The 12,074-nt window shown below is 38.6% G+C and overlaps 1 protein-coding gene and 1 long non-coding RNA gene across 4 annotated transcripts in view; one reads left to right on the top strand and one right to left on the bottom strand.

The window, feature by feature from the left end:
* ZNF260 (zinc finger protein 260) overlaps nt 1–12,074 on the top strand; it is a 77,027-nt gene that overhangs the window by 40,998 nt on the left and 23,955 nt on the right. The gene's annotated exons all lie outside the window — the stretch shown is intronic.
* Nucleotides 1–12,074, bottom strand: part of LOC121011387 (uncharacterized) — a 31,835-nt gene that overhangs the window by 14,417 nt on the left and 5,344 nt on the right. The window lies entirely within an intron of this gene.

Here is a 12,074-nt window from a genome sequence, read left to right as displayed (position 1 = left end):
CAATGTTAATGTCCATTTTTGATCACTATACTATGATAATGCAATATATTAGTATTACGCAGACTGGGAGAAAGATGTATGGAAATTCTGTACTCTTGGAATTTTTCTGTAAGTCTAAAACTTAAAAAAAAAAAAAAAAATTGCTTCCAGGGATGCCTGGGTGGCTCAGTCAATTAAGTGCCCGACTTCAGCTCAGGTCATAATCTCGCGGTTCATGAGTTCGAGCCCCACATCGGGCTCTGTGCTGACAGCTCAGAGCCTGGAGCCTGCTTCTGATTCTCTGTCTCCCTCTCGCTCTGCTCCTCCCCCATTCATGCTCTGTCCCTCAAAAAAAATAAATGTTAAAAAAAAAACTTTATTTCTACAAAATAATGGTCATAAAGATGCTCAATAAGATCAGGAAATGATGCATGAACAGAGTGAGTGTTTCAACAAAGAGACAAATTAGAAAGTACCACACAGAAATCAGAAATGAAAGATATAATCACTGAATTAAAAAATACAACACAAGAGTTCAACAGCAGACTAATGAGGTGGAAGAAAGGATCAGTAAATTCAAACACAGGGCAGTGAAATTCATAGTCTTGAAAAGAAAGCTAGAGTAGCAATATTTATAATAGACAAAATAGACTCTAAAACAAAGACTGTAACAACAGATAAAGGATACTACACAACCATAAAGGGAACAATCCAAAAAGAAGATATAATAAATGTAAATATTTATGCATTCAACATGAAAGCACACACACACATAAAACAGCTAATAACAAACATAAAGGAAGTAACCTATAGTGATACAATAATAGTATGGAACTTTAACACCCCACTTACATCAACAGATCACCTAAACAAAAATCAACAAGGAAACAGTGTTTTTGAATGACACATTAGACCAGATGGATCTAACAGATATATTCATAACATTCCATCTTAAAATAGCAAAATACACATTTTCTTTTTTTTTTTAATTTTTTAAATGTTTTTATTTATTTTTGACAGAGACAGAGTACGAGTGGGGGAGAGGCAGAGAGAGAGGGAGACAGAATGTGAAGCAGGCCCAGGCTCTGAGCTGTCAGCACAGAACCCGATGCAGGGCTAGAACTCATGAACCACGAGATCATGACCTGAGCTGAAGTCTGACGCTTGAACAACTGAGCCACCCAGATGCCCCATACACATTCTTTTCAAGGGCATGTAGAACATTCTCTGGAATAGGTGACGTGTTAGACCACAAAACAAATTGAAACAAATTCAAAAAGACTGAAGTCATATCATGCATCATTTCTGACCACAATGCTCAGAAACTAGAAATCAACCACAAGAAAAAATGCTGAAAGAAAGCAAACACATAGAGGCTAAATAACATGCTACTAAACAATGAATGGGTCAACCAAAAAATCAAAAAGGAAATCAAAATATACATAGAGACAAAAGAAAATGAAAAAGCAACAGTGCCAAAATCATTGGGATATGGCAAAACCTATGCTAAAAGGAAAGTTTAAAGAAACACAGGCCTATCACAAGAAGCAAGAAAAATCTCAACCTAACCATACACCTTGAGGAACTAGAAAAAGAATAAATAAACCAAAAGCCAGTAGAAAGAGTGAAAGAAATGATAAAGATTACAGCAGAAATAAATGAAATAGAAACTAAAAAAACCAATAGAACAGATTAATGAAACCAAGAGGGTTTCTTTGAAAAGATCAACAAAATAGATAAACCTTTAGCCAGGCTGGTCAAAAGAAAAAGAGGACTCAAACAAAATCAGAAATGAAAGGGAGAAATAACAACCAATGCCACAGAAATACAAAAGAGTATAAGAGAATATTATGACTTATATGCCAGCAAATTGGACATCCTAGAAGAAATGGATAAATTCCTAGAAACATATAGCCTGCCAAAACTGAAGCAGGAAGAAACAGAAAATTTGAATAGACCAATTAACAGCAATGAAATTAAATCAGGAATCAAAAAACTCCTGACAAACAAAAGTCCACGACCAGACAGGTACATAGGTAAATTCTACCAAACATTTAAAGAAGAATTAATACCTATACGTCTCAGACTATGCCCCCTCCCAAAAAAAAAGAAAAAAAGAAAAAAGAGACAGGAAAGCTTTCATATTTATTGTATGAGGCCAGCATTACCCTGATACCAAAGCCAGATAGACTACAAAAAAAAAAAAAAAAGAAAAAAAAGAAAAAAGAAAAAAAGAGTACAGGCCAATAACTCTGATGAGCATAGATATAAAAATCCTCAATAATATACTAGCAAACTGAATCCAACAATACATTAAAAAAAATAATTCTCGGGGCGCCTGGGTGGCGCAGTCGGTTAAGAGTCCGACTTCAGCCAGGTCATGATCTCGCGGTCCGCGAGTTCGAGCCCCGCGTCGGGCTCTGGGCTGATGGCTCAGAGCCTGGAGCCTGTTTCCGATTCTGTGTCTCCCTCTCTCTCTGCCCCTCCCCCGTTCATGCTCTGTCTCTCTCTGTCTCAAAAATAAATAAAACGTTGAAAAAAAAAATAATTCTCCATGAGGAAGTAAGATTTATTCTTGGGCTGCAAGGGTAGCTCAATATTCACAAATCAATCAATGTGATACATCACATCAATAAGAGAAAGGATAAAAACCATGTGATCATTTCAATAGACCTAGAAAAAGCACTTCACAAAGTACAACACCCATTCATGATAAAAACCTCAACAAAGTAGGTTTAGAGGAAATGCACCTCAAAACACAATAAAGGCCATATATGAAAAACTCACAGTTAGCATTATACTCAATGGTAAAGAACTGAGAGCTTTCCCCCCAAGATCAGGAATAAGACATGAATGTCCACTCTTACACTTTTATTCAAGATAATACTGGAAGTCCTAGTCACAACAATCAGACACCACAAAGAAATAAAAGCCATCCAAATTAGTTAAGGAAGAAGTAAAACTTTCACTATTTGCAGATGACATGATATACTACATAGAAAACTCTAAAGACTCCATCAAAAAACTACCAGAACTCACAAATGACTTCTGTAATGTCTCAGGATACAAAATTAATGCACAGAAATCCACTGTATTTCTATACACTAATGAGGCAGCAGAAAGAAATTAAGAAAACAATCTAATTTATAATTGCACCAAAAATAAAATACCTAGGAACAGGTATCTGGGTGGCTCAGTCGGTTAAGCACCCAACTTCAGCTCAAGTCATGACCTCGAGGTTCACAAGTTCGAGCCCCACGTCGGCTCTGAGCTGTCAGAGCCTGGAGCCTGTTTCAGATTCTGTGTCTCCTTCTGTCTCTCCCCCTCCCCTGCTCGTTCTCTGTCTCTCTCTCAAAAATAAGTAAAACATTAAAAAAATAAAAAATAAATAAAACACCTAGGAATAAATTAACTAGGGTAAAAGACCTATACTCTGAAAACTATAAATTTTTAATGTTTATTTATTTTTGAGAGAAAGAGAGAGACACACAGAATATGAGCAGGGGAGGGGCAGAGAGAGGGGGAGACACAGAATCCGAAGCAGGTTGCAGACTCTGAGCTGTTAGCACAGATACTGACGTGGGGCTCAAACTCATGAACCATAAGATCATGACCTGAGCCAAAGTCAGATGCTTAACTGACTGAGCCACCCAGGTGCCCCACTACTCTGAAAATTATAAAATACTGATGAAAGCAATTGAAGATGACACAAACAAATGGTAAGATATTCCATGCTCACAAGTTGGGAGAATAAATATTTCTTAAATGTCCATACTACAAAAGGCAATCTACAGATTTAATGCAATTCCTATCAAAATACCAACAGCATTTTTCACAGAACCAGAACAAACGATCCTAAAATTTGTATGAAACCACAGAAGATGTCAAATAACCAAATCCATCTTGAAAAAAAACAATGCTGGAGGCATTATACTTCCAGATCTCAAATTGTATTACAAAGCTACGGTAATCAAAACAGAATGGTTATTGGGGTGCCTGGCTGGCTCAGTCAGCAAAGCATGTGACTCTTGATCTTGGGATCTTGAGTTCAAGCCCCATGTTGGACGTAGAGCTTACTTTAAAAAACAAAACAAGGGGTGGGGCACCTGGGTGGCTCAGTTGGTTAAGCGTCCGACTTCGGCTCAGGTCATGATCTCTTGGTCCGTGAGTTCGAGCTCGGAGTCAGGCTCTGTGCCTGTTTCAGATTCTGTGTGTTTCAGATTCTGTGTCTCCCTCTCTCTCTGACCCTCCCCCATTCATGCTCTGTCTCTGTCTGTCTCTGTCTCAAAAATAAATAAACGTTAGAAAAAAAAACGGGGGGCACCTGGGTGGCTCAGTCGATTAAGTGTCCGACTTCAGCTCAGGTCATGATCTCACAGTTTGAGGGTTTGAGCCTCCCGTCGTGCTCTGTGCTGACAGCTCAGAGCCTGGAGCCTCCTTCAGATTCTGTGTCTTCCTCTCTCTCTGCCCCTCCCCCTCCCCCACTCACACTCCGTCTCTCTCCTTCAAAAATAAACATTAAAAAAAAATAAAAAAATAAAAAATACACAAAACAAGGGGTGCCTGGGTGGCTCAGTAGAGTTGGCTAAGTGTTCAACTTTGGCTCAGGTCATGATCTCATGGTTGTGAGTTTGAGCCCCATATCGGGCTCTGTGCTAACAGCTCAGAGCTTGGAGCCTGCTTCAAATTCTGTGTCTCCCTCTCTCTCTGTCCCTTCCTCACTCTCACTTTGTCTCTCTCTCAAAAATAAATAAACGTCTAAATTAAAAAAAAAAAAAAGTGCCTGGTTGGCTCAGTTGGTTGAACATCTGACCCTTGATTTTGGCTCAGGTCATGATCTCCCAGTTCGTGGGCTCAGAGAGCCTGCTTGGGATTCTCACTCTCTCCTCTTTGTCCATCCCCTGTTTGAGTGCTCTCTCTCTCTCTCAAAATAAACAAACATTAAAAGAAAAACAGACATGTACACCAATGGAACAGACTAGAGAGTCCAAACATAAACTCATGCATATATAGTCAATTATTTTATGAAAAAGGAAGCAAAAATATATAGTAGGTATTGGGACACAAGGAAAAGAATGAAACTGGGCACTAACAGCACACACAAAAATCAAGTCAAAATGGATTAAATAATTGAATATAAGACCTGAAACCGTAAAACTCTGATAAGAAAACATAGAGACTAAGCTCATAGACCTCCTTCCTAGCGATGATTTTTTGGATTTGATACCTAAAGCAAAATTCAACAAGTGAGACCACACCTAACTAAAAAGTCAACAAAATGAAAGGTAACCTACAAAATGGGAGAAAATTATTATAATTTGCAAATAATGTATCTTATAACACCCCAAATATACAAAGAACTCATACAACTCAATAGAAAAAAAGATCCAATTACAAATTTAAGAGGATCTCTTGGGGCGCCTGGGTGGCTCAGTCAGTTAAATGTCCAACTTTGGCTCAAGTCATGATCTCATGGTTTGTTGGGTTCGAGTCCTGTGTCGAGCTCTCTGCTGACAGCTCAGAGTCTGGAGCCTGCTTCAGATTCTGTGTCTCCCTCTCTCTTTGCCCCTCCCCTGCTCATGCTCTGTCTCTCTCTTTCTCTCTCAAAAATAAATAAACATTAAAAAAAAATTTAAGAGGGTCTCAAAAGACATTTTTCCAAAGACATACAAATGCCATCCAGGAAGATGAAAAGGCACCTAATCATAATGGTAATGCAAATCAAGGCAAATGTAAACCACAATGAAATATCACCACATGTGCTAGAATAACTATTACCAAAAAGTCAAGAAATAGTAAGTGTTGGTGAGCATGTGGAGAAAAGGGAATGCTCTTGCACTACTACTGGGAATGTAAACTGGTAAAAACACTATGGAAAATAGCAGTTTCCTCAAAGACTTAACAGAACCACCATATGATCCAGCAATTCCAATTCTAGGTATTTATTGAAGGAAATTAAATCATAATCTTGAAAAGATATCTGCACCCCATGTTCACTGCAGCAGTATTTATAATAGCTAAGGCATGGAAACAACTGAAGTGTCCGTTAGTGGATTAATGGACATAAATTGAGTGTGCGTGGGGGGTGTGTACACATACATACAATAGAATATTACTTTGCCTTGAAAAAAAGGAAATTTTGCCACTTACAACAACATGGATGGACCTTGAGAACATTGTGCTAAGTGAAGTAAGTCAGAGAAAGGCAATTACTGTATCATCCCACTTATATCTAGAATATAAAAAAGAAAAAACCTAAACTCATACAGAGAACAGACTGGTGGTTGCCAGAGGTGGGGTGTAGAGAGTGGGGAAAATAGGAAGAGGTGGTCAAAAGGTACAAGCTCCTAGTTAAAAGGTAAGTCTTGGAAATGTACAGCAAGTTGAGTACAGTTAATAATACTGTGTTATATATTTCAAAGCAGCTAAGAGAGTAGACCTTAAAAGATCTTGTATTCAAGAGGAAAAAAAAAAAGGAACAATGTGATGAAATGTTAAGTGCCCCTTTCCTGCTTATACCCTCTCTCTCAAAAATAACTAAGTCTTGGGGCGCCTGGGTGGCTCAGTCGGTTAAGCGGCCGACTTCGGCTCAGGTCATGATCTCACAGTCCGTGAGTTTGGCCCCGCGTCAGGCTCTGTGCTGACAGCTCAGAGCCTGGAGCCTGCTTCAGATTCTGTGTCTCCCTCTCTCTCTGACCCTCCCTCATTCATGCTCTGTCTCTCTCTGTCTCAAAAATAAATAAACATTAAAAAAAAAATTTTTTTTTAAGTAACTAAGTCTTTAAAAAAAAAAACAAAAAACCTTCTCTAGAAATTTCAAGGCCCATACATTTCCTGCCCTAAGACCCACATACTTTGCTAATAATATATAAACTGTTCCTAGGCTCAACAGGACAAAGGAGATTTGGGACCTATTGGGCTTCTCATTGGGTTGCCCTTCAATAAATCTTTCTCTGCTTCAAACCTGGTGACTCAGAAATGGGCTTACTGTGCATGGGGCAAATGAATCTGATTTCAGGCCTCAGCAACAATGGAATGCTGCCAGATTCATGAATCATTTCATAATGCCAACTGAATCTGTAAAGTTGACTCTGTTGAATCTTTTTAACAATAGCCTCAATTGATTAAATCACTGGCCTTTGGGAAATAATTCAACCTCCAGCACTTCTCCCCTCCACAGAAGTTGGGATGGAGGGTGGGGTGCTGAAAGTTCCAACCCTCTAATCACATGATCAGGGCCACTAGCAACCAGCCCCTGCTTTGGTTACTTAAGGGTTTCACGGTGTCGCTTCATAACATAACAAAAGACATCTCCATAGCTCTCTAAACTTAGTAAATTCTAAGGATGTTAGGAGCTCTGTGCCAGAATAGGCTATGAAGAACAAATAACATTTATTATAAATTAAAATATTACACTCACTAATGTTATAATTGAACTTTAAACAGCTTAAAGAATTTATACTTATCAAAATTAGTAATCAAGTTTAAATGCTCTAAAAAGATGATTATTGATATGTTATTCATTATGTGTAGAAATTTAGTAAAATAAACCTCAAAGAAAACATGAGTAACAGTATCTTTCACCCATATCAAAAGTCCTGTGAATGCTAAAGAACTCGTACCCCGTTTGAAGAACACAGGATTAATATATTCTTTGGCACACAAGTTAGAGCTAACAAATGTAGAGTACTTTTAGACAGAGTAACACAAATGTAAGGCATTCTGTGCCTGTTTATTCTGTGCAACCAGAAAGTAAGTAACTGCTATTACTTATTAAGTACTACTTAACTATTCTTTCATCAAATATCTAATGAGTGCCAACCATGTGCTAGTTGTTGTAGTAAATACTGAAGACTTAACACACAATAAATCCCTTCTTTCATAAACCTCACAGTTACAATGGAAATTATTAAACACTAATACATATTTCATACATCTACAGGTAAATATTTTTTACCAAATAACTTTCCTATATGTACAACTTAAAACCCTCTATTTTCATTTAATATTGTGAAATTGTACAAAATTTCTGGATACGAGAGACTCCATTTTTGAGAGAAGCTTCAATTTTCCTTTCTAAAACAAATGGCTAATGATCTAATAAGCTTAAACTGGGCAAAAAGACCCTTGGTCTGGCCCAGAAGTGGCAACTGTCTTACAAGCAATTGTCGGTAAAGTCAACAGGACAATGGATCTCCTGATCAATAAACTGCTGGCTGTGGACTTTCTGAAGACAGAATAGTTAATTAATGCATAGGAGGATCAATTTCATTTATTTTTTTAAGTTTATTCATTTATTTTGAGAGAGACAGAGCACGAGCAGGGGTAGGGGCAAAAAGACAGGGAGAATCCCAAGCAGGCTCCAGGCAGCCAGTACAGAGCCCAGTGTGGGCCTGGAACTTACAAAATAATGAAATCATGACCTGAGCCAAAATCAAGAATCAGATGCCCAACCAAATAAGCCATCCAGGTGCCGCAGGAACAATTTCATTTATTAACACCAAGACAACAGTTGGTCAATGTGTAATCACATTGGCTCAGCCTGTTAGTTCCAATTAACTTTTTTTCCCTTTTATCCAAGTCAGGTAAAAACCCCTTGCTTTCACCTCACAGGTGGGACACTTTTCTGGTTACTGGCAGAATCTGTGCTTCTCTAACTGTAATTCTTCAATTCCAAGTAAACACTCATTTGCCTCTCATTGTGGATCTTTATTTTCAGGTTGACAATATATGTTGCACGTTCACGTACCTTACCATTGTTACTAAACACATGGTTATAAATGGCTGCTCTTGAAGAAAAGTCAGAGCAAAGAGCACACAAACAAACAGCACAGAAACAGCAAACTAAAGAATGCTTGGGGCACAAGCTAGGGAGGTTAGTTGCTCATCTCGAAGAGTGTCCCAGAGCAGTAGCCACAGCATTCAAGGAGAGACCCTTCTGGGAACAAAGAAACTGTCAGGAGTCATTTCACTCCCTCGCCCCTCATCATAAGCACAGGGCCACCTGCAGGAACCAGAACAACATTCACACTCTCTACCTAAGTTGCTTATACCAAGCCCAGCACCCCACCATGAAGTCCAGAAGAACAGCCCTTCTCAGTCAACTTGACTCTGTTCCAGCACAGTGATTCCCCCTCTCCCAGAAGACCCTTGCTAACACCACAGCTCCTGACCTGGGAGTTTTATGAGGCCTAGGTTCAGTGGCAGTGGTGACAGGTATCATTTCACAAGCAAACCAGAGCACACCTAGTTAAAAAGTATCACATTCAGGTGAGGAACCAATCATTGCCCACAACAGGCAAAAAGAGTCTCTGCAGATGACTGGCCTGAAGGATACAGTAGCTAGGACACAACAGCAGAACTCATGGAGCACACACTGCAAATACTCCTAAGAAGCACCAGGCCCTGGGGAACAAGGGACACTACACTGCAGGGCACTACAGACCTCTTCTTCATAATGCCACTGCAGTCAAAGAAGATATAGCTAACCTTCCTAACACAGAGAAACAGGCACAGAGACTTAGACAAAATGAGAAGACACAGGAATTTGTCCCAAATGAAAGAACATGACAAGGGCACAGAACCAACAAGGCCACAGCTGGAGTTCTAAACAAAACAGATATAAGTAACATGCCTGCTGAAGAATTTAGAGCAATGATCATAAGGATAATCACTGGAATTGACAAAAGAGTAGAGGACATCAGTGAAACAATTAACCCAGGTATAAGAAATACCACACCAGAGATAAAGGGCTCAATAAACAAATGAGTAACATTCTTAATGGAATGAAAAACAGGCTGTCAGAAGCAGAGGAACAAATTAATGACCTAGAAAACAGAGTAATGAAAACTAATCAAGCTGAACAAAAGAGGGAAAAAAGAATTATGCAAACTAATAATACACTTAGGGGACACAGTGACTCCATCAGGTGTAATAACATTCCTATTATAGGAGTCGCAGAAGAGAGAGAAAAGGGGGAAGAAAATTTATTTGAAGAAACAATGCCCACAAACTTATGGTCAACTAATCTTTGACAAAGCAGGAAAGAATATCCAATGGAATAAAGACAGTCTCTTCAGCAAGTGGTGCTGGGAAAACTGGACAGCGACATGCTGTCCAGAATGAACCAGGGCCACTTTCTTATACCATACACAAAAATAAACTCAAAATGGATGAAAGACCTAAATGTAAGACAGGAAGCCATCAAAATCCCCAAGGAGAAAGCAGGCAAAAACCTCTTTGATCATGCCTGCAGAAACTTCTTACTCAACACGTCTCCGGAGGCAAGGGAAACAAAAGCAAAAATGAACTACTGGGACCTCATCAAAATAAAAAGCTTCTGCACAGCAAAGGAAACAATCAGCAAAACTAAAAGGCAACCGACAGAATGGGAAAAGATATTTGCAAATGACATATCAGATAAAGGGTTAGTATCCAAAATCTATAACAAACTTATCAAACTCAACACCCAAAACACAAATAATCCAGTGAAGAAATGGGTAAAAGACATGAATAGATACTTCTCCAAGGAAGACATCCAGATGGCCAACCGACACATGAAAAAATGCTCAACATCACTCATCATCAGGGAAATACAAATCAAAACCACAATGAAATACCACCTTACACCTGTCAGAATGGCTAACATTAACAACTCAGGCAAAAACAGATGTTGGCGAGGATGTGGACAAAGAGGATCTCTTTTGCATTGTTGGTGGGAATGCAAGCTGGTGCAGCCACTCTGGAAAACAGTATGGAGGTTCCTCAAAAAACTAAAAATAGAACTACCCTACGGCCCAGCAATTGCACTACTAGGCATTTATCCATGGGATACAGGTGTGATGTTTTGAAGGGACACATGCACCCCAATGTTTATAGCAGCAGTATCAACAATAGCCAAAGTATGGAAAGAGCCCAAATGTCCATCGATGGATGAATGGATAAAGAAGATGTGGTATATGTATACAATGGAGTATTACTCGGCAATCAAAAAGAAAGAAATCTTGCCACTTGCAACTATGTGGATGGAACTGGAGGGTATTATGCTAAGTGAAATTAGTTAGAAAAAGACAAATATCAGATGACCTCACTCATATGAGGACTTTAAGAGACAAAACAGATGAACATAAGGGAAACAAAAATAATATTAAAACAGGGAGAGAGACAAAACATAAAAGACTCTTAATATGGAAAACAAACTGAGGGTTACTGGAGGGGTTGGGGGAGGGGGGATGGGCTAAATGGGTAAGGGCATTAAGGACTCTACTCCTGAAATCATTGTTTTACTGTATGCTAACTGATTTGGATGTAAATTTTAAAAAATTAAAATTAAAATTAAAAAAAAAAAAGAAACGATGACTAAAAACTTCCCTAATATGGGGAAGGAAACAGATATCCAGATCCAGGATGCAAAGAGAACCCCCAACAAAATCAACAAAGGCAGATCCACACTAAGGCATGTTATAATCATATTGGCAAAATACAGTGGTAAAAAAATATATTAAAAGCAGCAAGAGAAAAGAAGACAGCTACATACAAAGGAAATCCCATAAGGCTATCAGCGGAGTTTTCAGCAGAAACTTGCAAAGCCAGAAAGGAGTGGCATGATATATTCGAAGGCTGAATGGGGAAAATGGGCAACCAAGAATACCCTATCCATCAAGCCAATCATTCAGAATAGAAGAAGAGAGTTTCCCAGACAAACAAAAACTAAAGGAATTCATGACCACTAAACAAGCTCTGTAAGAAATATTAAAGGGTACTCTTTGAGTGGAAAGGAAAGACTAAAAATGACAGTATGAAGGTAGAGAACACAAAGGCACTAAAAATGAGTATTTCTGTAAAAAATCAGTCAAGAATCTCACACATACACCAAAAAGGAAGTACAATGTGATACCATATACCTAAAACATGGGGAGGACAAGAGTAAAGAATAGGTTCAAACTTAAATGACCATTAACTTAATATAGATTGCTATATGCAGTAGATGTTATGTACATACCTAATGGAAACCAGAAATCAAAAGCCACTAATAGATATGCAAAGAAAAAGAGAAATACAAATATACCACTAAAGTAAACCAGCAAACGGTGAAA

Source organism: Herpailurus yagouaroundi, unplaced genomic scaffold, assembly GCF_014898765.1.
Source record: "Herpailurus yagouaroundi ecotype Mexico unplaced genomic scaffold, PumYag 194, whole genome shotgun sequence".
NCBI lineage: Eukaryota > Metazoa > Chordata > Mammalia > Carnivora > Felidae > Herpailurus > Herpailurus yagouaroundi.
This window is presented reverse-complemented; position numbering and strand designations above follow the sequence as displayed.